Consider the following 9638-nt stretch of genomic DNA (forward strand, 5'->3'; position numbering starts at 1 on the left):
AAGAGGTGGTTATTTTTATAGTCCCAAGGATCAAAATGTATTTGTTTCAACAAATGCGACCTTCCTTGAACATGATGGAGCAAGGTATTATTGGAGGAACTCATAGCCGATAAGATTCCATCACAATCATCTTCATCATTAAAATGATAAATGACAAACCAAGGAAACCATGACTCCTGGAAAAGAAACCCCGGTGCAACATCGTAGTGGGAGGATTGTGAGACAACTTGTTCGCTACGAACATGAGGCACATGTCCTTGTTTCTGATATAGACAAGGGCAATCCTTTAAACTTTAAAGAGGCAATGGATGATCCTAAAAAGGAGAAATGACAAGAAGCCATGAACCAAGAAATGGAATCGATGTATTCCAATTCTGTCTGGGAACTTGTGGATCCACCTAAAGATGTCAGGCCCATAGGGTGCTAGTGGATATACAAGAAGAAAAGAGGTATAGATGGGAAAGTAGAGACTTTCAAAGCGAGACTTGTAGCCAAAGGTTACACTCAGAGAGAAGGTGTTGCTTATGAAGAAATATTTTCGCTTGTGGCCATGCTCAAATCCATTCTTATCCTCTTATCCATAGCGGCTGCCAATGATTATGAGATATGGCAAATGGACGTCAAGACAGCATTTCTGAATGGCTGTCTTGATGAAAGTATCTATATGGAACAACCAGAAGGGTTCATAAAGAAAGGGGAAGAACAAAAGGTGTGCAAGTTGCTGAAATCCATTTATGGGTTAAAGCAAGCATCTAGATCTTGGAATATCACTTTTGATGAAACAATTAAAACATATGGCTTCGAACAGAATGTTGACGAAGCATGTGTGTATAAATACATCATATAAAAAGTGGTGGTTTTCTTAGTTCTTTACATTGATGGCATTTTTCTCATTGGGAACCGTGTAGAGACATTGTCAAACGTAAAGAAATGGTTACCTGAAAAGTTCCAAATGAAAGATTTGGGCGAAGCGAGCTATGTTCTGGGAATCCAAATCCTAAGGGACAGGAAGAACAAGCTCTTGGCACTTTCTCAGGCTAATTATATAGATAAGGTGCTTGAAAGATTCTCTATGGAGAGTTCCAAGAAAGATCAATTACCAACCAAACATGGAATTTGTCTCGCCAAGGAACAATGTCCCAAGACACCTCAGGAGGAAGAGGATATGAGAAAGTATCCCTATGCTTCAGTAGTTGAGAGTATGATGTATGCTATGTTGTGTACTAGGCCCGACATATGTTATGCAGTTGGGATTGTAAGTCGTTATCAATCAAATCCTGGTTTGGAACACTAGATTGCAGTAAATCACATTCTCAAGTATCTTAGGAGAACGAGAGACTATATGCTGGTATATTCAGAGAGTGAGCTAAGCCCTACTAGATACACTGATTTTGATTTCCAATTAGACAAAGACATTAAAAAATTGACATCTGGGTCAATGTTCACTCTTGGTGGAGGAGCTTTGGTCTAGAGAAGCATTAAGCAATCCAGCATAGCTGATTCAACCACGGAAGCTTAATGCATAGCAGCTTGTGAAGCAGCAAAGGAAGCAGTTTGTTTGAGGAAGTTCTACACTTATCTGGAACTTGTTGCAGATATGGATAAGCCATTAATCCTGTACTGTGACAACAGTGGAGCAGTAGCTAATTCCAAAGAAACAAGAAGCCACAAGAGAGGGAAGCATATAGAAAGGAAATACCATCTGGTAAGAGAGATTGTACACCGAGGTTATGTGACTGTTATGACGATAACGTAGGAACAGAACCTGGCTAACCCGTTAACAAAGACACTTTCTGCAAAGTCGTTCATGGGTCACGTGCGCAATATGGGATTAAGGGAAACGCCTCACTTGCTTTGAGGGCAAGTGGTAGATTGTTAGGATTAATGTCCTAAAAGCATGTAATGACATTTTATTGGTTTTAAATAAAAGTACAATTTTGTTATATTTGAATGTTATAATTATTGTTTGAATTAGTTATATAATAATATCAAGAAAATTCCTTATTCATTCATAAGAATATGATCTTGTATTAGTACGAGAGAATTAAGATCATATATAATGAACAAAATAGTTAGTAACATTTTAAAGTAAGGAATCTTTAATGAATGATAACTAGTACGGTTTGCTAAGCATACGAGATGCAAGTAATCTAGATTTTGATTACTGATGTAGATAGACATCTTAGTAAATGTGTCGTATATGATAGAGATTATATATGACAGGACCAATAATAATTATTATCTTTATAAACTTGCCGTTTGTCGTAAAGATTTAATTCTTATCATAATAGATGATCATTTGTAAATCAGTCTAAATCCTAAGTATTCATGAACTCTTGTTTATGTTTATTGGATCTTTTGATTCACTCATTAAGGTCTCTTAGAATAATGAGGCTAATGACTTTTTTTTTTGAGATTAAATATCATGGATGACTGGGAACATGAATTACAATATTGGAATCCATGCTTTCCTAACAGATCGAATATTGGTTCCCTTAAGGGTTGATTCTGGAACTGAATAGTTTTTGAGCTCAAATCTATAATTAGATTATAGATTAATTATTCGCTAGTGAATTAATGGTACTTATGGATCAAAAGGTAATTAGAAGGGTAAAACAGTAATTTTGACCAACTTTAATTAACAAACTAGTAATGGAGGACAGAACTACATATATTGATTATATCAATGGACTACTAGAGAAAATTTTGTAAATATAATTCTATAAATACTTAGAGTGTAATTCCATATTAATAGTGGAGTAAACCATGAAATTAATAAATAAAATTATTAGATTAAAGAGTTTAATTAATAACCTGGTTTATTGGAGCTTCGTATTATAGGTCCATGGTCCCCAGATCACCTCTGTCCTACACTGTTAAGGGTAAGGATGTCAAAAGAAAGATTTGTTATGAGAAGTTACTAAATTGCAAAGGAATTAATTTTCTAGGGCAAAGAAATAATTATTTGATAATTATGGGTAATTTATTAATTATGAATTAATTAATTATTTAACTATATAGTTTTTATTTTGAAAAACTATAGGTAAAAATTAATATTAATATTGTTTGGATTAATATAAAGAGAGAAAATAATAAATATCATATTTGTAATATAATATTTATTTATTTAATTTAAAGCTGATATTTTAAGATAAAGTTAATTTTGAATTAACTGATATTTATGTTGAAATAAATATTTTGTCTTAAAAGTTGATTAAATAAACAAATGGGAAAATTAGGGCAACCCTAATAGGGATGGGCGACATACACTCTATAGTACAGTGTGTGGCACCTAGCATCATGGATTTTATCACTGAGATTTGAATTTTGAATTTTAAAGAAATTTGTTTAATCAATTATTCTTTCTAAATATGATTTAAATAGATAATTAAATGTAGATATATAATCAGTTTTAATTTGAATTGTATTTTAATTAAATAAAAATTATTTAATTAGATCAAATATCTTTATAAATCTGATATACGTGATATTTGGAAGAAAAAGGATAATCAGACTCTCTCTATAGCGATAGTTTTCTCTAAACCTTCTCTCTGTCAAAACTCTCTAGATCTCATGTGTTGAGTACATCTAGGGAGTCACATAAATCAACCTTTTGAATCCTACGTGCCCACACACATCCTTGTGTGTTTGAGGATTGTTCTGGAAGATCAGGGTGTGAGATCTCAGAACACTGGATAGGAAGATCGTTGATTTACACAAAAAGACTCACGGACACTTGATAGGCTACAAGAGGTAATCCCTGATCTATTTGTATGTAATTTAATATTTATATATGTATATGTTCCTGACTGGTATTAATATATATTAAAATGGGTCCATATATTCCGTTGCATACCTTTGATTTGATCATTTAATACCAACAAAAAATTGATGGGAAACTAGTTGGGAACTTGATTTGGTGTGTTTTGGGGGGCTTAGGTCGGGTTTTGGCAAAGTTAGTTCGTAGAAATCACAGAAAACGAAACCTGGAATCTGGGTTCGTGTCATAGTACCTCTGCGCTAGTTGTGGGCGCCCCTGCGCTATGCAGGGGAAAGTTGGAGGGGTCTTTGCCTAGTTGGGTGCTCCTGCCCTATGGGGGGTGGCGCCCTTGCCCTATGGCCAATTCAACATATATCAGTTTTAGGGTTTGGGAAGAGCTTGGGGGCTCGGGGTGATGAATTAATGGACCCAAAATGGGTATGTTTTAAAAATTTATAACTCGCAAGCGCACGAATCGTATATGAAATATAGTGTTCGTGTAAGCATGAGATCGAACCCAAAGGAGTTGTCTAAAATAGTAAAGAAAACTATTTTAACCAAAATTAATAAATTCTAACCTAGCTCCAAAGATTGATGAGATTTTTGTATAATGAAAATAAAATAAAAAATAATAATGAAGAAATTTAAGACAATAAATAAAAATAAATTAATAGTAGAAATTAAGATGGTAAAAGAAGATTATTAAGGTATTAGAATCCACAAAATATAAGTTCAATAATATTTATAAGGACATTGATTCCCAAGTTTTAGTGATAGTTAAAATAAATCAAACTATCATTTTCTAAATAGATTTATAATTTTAAGCACAAATTACTTCTAAAAAGATATGATTTTTCTTCACTTTTCAAATTATATAATTTCAAAGTATTTAATGTGAATCAACCTAATGAAACAAAAAAAAATCAAATAACATCATTTACAAAGCAAAACATAATATTTTTGTTCTAAGCATTGTATGTGTACAATTTAATGGCACATCTTACACAAAGAATATTATATTTTTGCACTAGTGAAGAACAAAGTGAAAATATGTTCTAACAATAAAAAATACAAGATATTTAAAATGAAAGAAAATATTTGAAGAAGAAAATCCATAAACTTTATTGCACAAAATGGGAAATCAACATACAACATAAATATTATCTAGTTACATATTGTTTCATCATCACCTTAATAATCTTAAAAAGATTAGAAACTCATAACTAGAATATAAATTACAAACCCAAAATTACAAACATAAATAGGAAAATTTGGAGGAGAAACCCCCAAATTTTTCCTCTAAAAACTCATAGAAAAAATGACCAAAAAGAAGAAAAAGATGAAGAGAATGGAGTAGTCATGAAAGTGTAGGAATTTTGTAGTGTAAAACCACTTCCAAGCACACCCCAAATAGTCTTGAAAATTCCCTATTTATAGCAAAAATGAGAGTATTAAAATAATCAATTTAAATTAATTAAATTAATAATAATATGGCAAATAGAGGTAAATTTTAGGGTGTAATGATAATTTTGGGGTAAAATGTGTAGAAAAGTTTGGGTAAAAAATGACATTTTTGGACATAGGGGACAAAAGGACATTTAGGCATTTGTTGGGCTCAAGAAGTATTGTACACATTTGTGCTGGGATGGTAGCAAGGCTGCAGGTGTGGCTGTCCCAGGCAGCTGGGTGTGGTTGCTTCGGTTGGGTGAAGGCAGGGAGGAGCTTTTGGTGCTTGGGCCCATGGTGGCTGGCATTGGGCCTGGTCTGCTGGCTGATGCAGCTGGGAGAGGTTTCGGGCCCAGGGGTGGAAGGAGCTAGTGGAGGCATTGGGCAGCTGGCTGAGAAGAGGAAGCTTGGGGAAGCAGTTGTTGGGCCTTCGCCTAGGCCTGGTTGGTGGACTGGGCTTGCTGGGAGGAGCTGAAGGAAGGCCCGTGGGGTGCAACTGCTTGGAGACATTACTGGAGCTTCTGGTGGGCTGGGCTCAGAGAGGCCCACGGCTAAAGGTGCAACTAGGCGTATGGGCCAGGGGTACAGATTGGGCCAGGCAGCTGGGCTTCCTTGAAAAATGCCCAAATCTTGCAATTTTCTTTCAAAATTACACCTTTCTCTTCTTTATTTTCAAGAATAAAAATGCAATAAATTCTGAACAAAATAAATCATAATAAAATATTTTTCAACTATAAAATAAATCAAGTTAATTCTTGAAAATATTAATAATAACTTAATTTATATTTAACATTTAAGTTTAATAATACAATATTTTTTTACCTCAAATTAAACAACAATAATTCAAATAATTAACTACAACATTTTACAACAAAATAACTATAAAAACACACAAAAATATATAAAATCAAAATAAACCCAATAAATTCAAAATTACTTTAAAACTTAATAAATCAATTAAAAACTCAAGAATTAAGCAACAATTAGCACATAAAAAGTGGTAAAATAACTCTATTTTGTAGAGTTATCACGAATCCACCACCCCGTCTGGTGGGATTGGAGGACTTGAGAGCATGGGATTGGTCCCGAAATCAGTATTTAGAATTAGTTCTTAACAAGAGCACCGCTTATAGTTATGACTAGGTTTACTGCAAGGCTCAAAGGAAAATGGATCGTGTTAGGGTCATACCATTATTTGCATAGGACTTGAGGTAAGAAAATTGTATATGCACATAGAGCTAATTGGTAGATATGTTTATTAGCATTGATTTGTATGTGATTGATTGGTACAATCCATATTTGGCCATCGTGATGAATGTGGGGTCGTTCGGCCATCACATTGAGCATAGGGCTGGTCAGAAAGCTTGTGGAACGCAGGTCATAAAGGAGAGTCCAGTTTGAGGGTGCAGTCCCCACTCTCTCGGCACGAATTGCAAACTAAGTGCCTGAGTACGAAGCTTGCTTGGTTGGGCCGTCCCGCAAGGCTGTACTCTTGGGTTGTATAATTGATTCATGTGATTGAAATGAATATCTCTGTAACTGTGAGTTGTGAAATGTGTTTATGATTTGTATGGTTGGAATGAATACATTTACTATCTGTGAGGCATGTGTTTAGTGCTTTTGAATATTTGTGATTATTGTTATGCCTTGTGAGGTTTTCTTGCTAGGCCTCGACTCACGGGTGCTCTATGGTACAGGTAAGGGCAAAGAGATACTTGACAAGTCATGAGTTGGAGAGCTACTGGGGCGCTGTGTACATATGCCGCCTGCTCGATCACCACAATTGGGATTTCTTTTGTGGATCTAGCACTACCGATCATTTTGCAACTTAGGACGAATATTTTGTATTTTGGTTGTCATGTATCAGTTTATAAACTCATTTCTGGGATCCCATGTATATAATAAACTCTTTTGGGCCAAATTTTTTAATACCTAACATTTATTTAATTTTAATTACACATTTAAGTACAAATGACTCGTTTAGCGAGTTAAGAACTATTTTAAACACGCAGTGTAACAGTCTTGGATTAGCATGGCATTACAGCAGGGGCGCCCATCTCTGGCGCATGGGCACCTAGAAACACAAAGACACCCAAACAGCTCCCCTGCATAGTGCAGGGGGACCCACCTTTAACACAGGGGCGCCATAACGCGAACCCAGAATTATGGGCTCCTTTCTCTACAATTTCTCAGACCTAACATTGCCAAAATCCAACCTTAGCCTACAAAAAACACCAAATCAAGTTCCTTGACCAGATTTTGACCCCAAAACACCTTATACAACTTAGATAATCTGAACCCAACATCATTTAACCACACTTAAAACCCAACTGAGCATGATATACCATTGTTGAGTTTCAAACTCAACTTAAGCTCCAAAATCTGAAATTCAAACCCCAAATCTCCAATTTCAAACCAATTTCAAGTATTAAAAACTATCATTTAGCATGCCTTGATCCCCATATGCTTACTTAAAACAACTACGACCATCAGTTACAAAGATTCAACTCAAAACTTCAAATTTCCCTAAGTGCAAGTGAAGAACATGATGAAGAACATCAAGAAAGACTTTACCTCTCCAATGAATTTTGAATCGCATATGAGTGGTATTGATTTTAGCGGTTCTAACTTCTCTTTGAATACTTGAATCCTCCTCTCAGTTCCTCCAATCAAACTCTTGGATCAAGCTTAGAGGATTTTGTGATAAATGAGCTTTAAGAAGAAACTAGGAAATGGGTGTGTATAAAACGTCTAAAATGGCTGTGCTATCCCTTATTTTAAATTCTATATATTAACTGGTCAAATGACCATTTTGCCCTTGTCTTTACTTACCTCATTAATTAACCTCAAAGGCATTTTGGTCTTTTTGCTTAAATCTCCACCAAACCACAAATTTCACCACTAATTCCCAATTTAATCAATCAACTCATCAAATACAATTTATTTCCCATCAAATATCCTCATTTTACAATAAATACCAAAATTACCAAAATACCTCTCAGCTCACCCTGAGCCTAGTATTAATTCACTTGTGACTTTTCTGCTAATTTGCTCAAAAGGACCGACTTGTGCCGAATATCTCAACTATATCCACATAATAATGTGGTCTCAAACACATAACATATAAAAGTACAAGTATACCCTTAACGAGTCAAAATTACGAAAAATGTCCATTTCTAGCATAAGCGGGCCTATAAGCACATTTGATACACATAAATATGCATAACTAGTCATATTATAATATAACTCATATAATTCACATAATTACATATTTATTCAATTAATTAACACATAATTACTCCACGTGCTCTCCTGACACGCTTATCAAGGCACTAAGCCTTATTAGGAATTTTGGGGCGTTACAGCTAGCCATGGTCGTTCCCACATCGAGCCTTCATCGGACTCATGCGCGCCACCAAAGGAGTGTCGTTGCCATTGCAAGCAGATATCCAGAGTTTGGAGGTTTGACTTGACTCCTGGGCTGGCATGGACAACATCGAATCCGACCGAAATGAAGGTGGGTCATCATCGTTAATGGAGATATCTTGGGACAGTGTGGTGAGAAAAAAACGAAACCTTCATGTTGAGTAGAACACGATGTCATCAATGATTGGCCGTGATGTTCATCAGATTTTTGAGATCGAACTCACCGAAGAAGCCAAGATCTGGGTTTTAACATGGTCGTGATTCCGTCAATCTGAGTTTCTATTTTTTTTTTAATAAAACCCAAGATCTGAATCTCTTTGCTTTTTGTTTTTGTGTATGTATAGAATCTAAGATATTTTGATTTTGGAAATGTGTAGAATTCAAAATCTGGGTTTCAATATATGCTTCACAGTCATACATGAACACTACAATGTTCATACATAAACAAGTTTTGTTTTTATTTTATTAGTTTATTTTAACATTTTGTTCTTAGTAGTAGGTAAATTTTAATATATTTTGTTTTTTTTAAATAAATAATTATGATTTGCTTTGATATTTTTATTTTAAAATTCAATTTATTAGATTTTTTGACAAAAATTGATTTATTAAATTTAAACATTCAAATATTTTTTTTCTATTTTAAATTAAAATTTTAAATTATTATGAATTGGACCAATTAGGAGATGCCATGTGTACACTCAATTAGGTTTTCACAGAGCTATTAGGGTGTGTACCAACAGATACCAACAAAACTTTACATTGGGTACATTTCCCACACAAAAAAAAGATTGGGTACTAATTCACAAGTCTTTTTGAAAAGATTTGGTATTTTTGCCGCTAATTCCCCACAAATAAATAATAAAAAGTCACTAGCTAATTACCTTATTGAAAACCTTAACAACATGAGACTCGAGCTTAGGATTATTTTTTATATGTTAATTATGGAGTATTCAATCTTCTTGAAAAAAAATTAATTATAGGCAAATTGGTGGCTAAAGTGTCCATT

This window comes from Humulus lupulus, chromosome 2, assembly GCF_963169125.1.
Source record: "Humulus lupulus chromosome 2, drHumLupu1.1, whole genome shotgun sequence".
Lineage (NCBI taxonomy): Eukaryota > Viridiplantae > Streptophyta > Magnoliopsida > Rosales > Cannabaceae > Humulus > Humulus lupulus.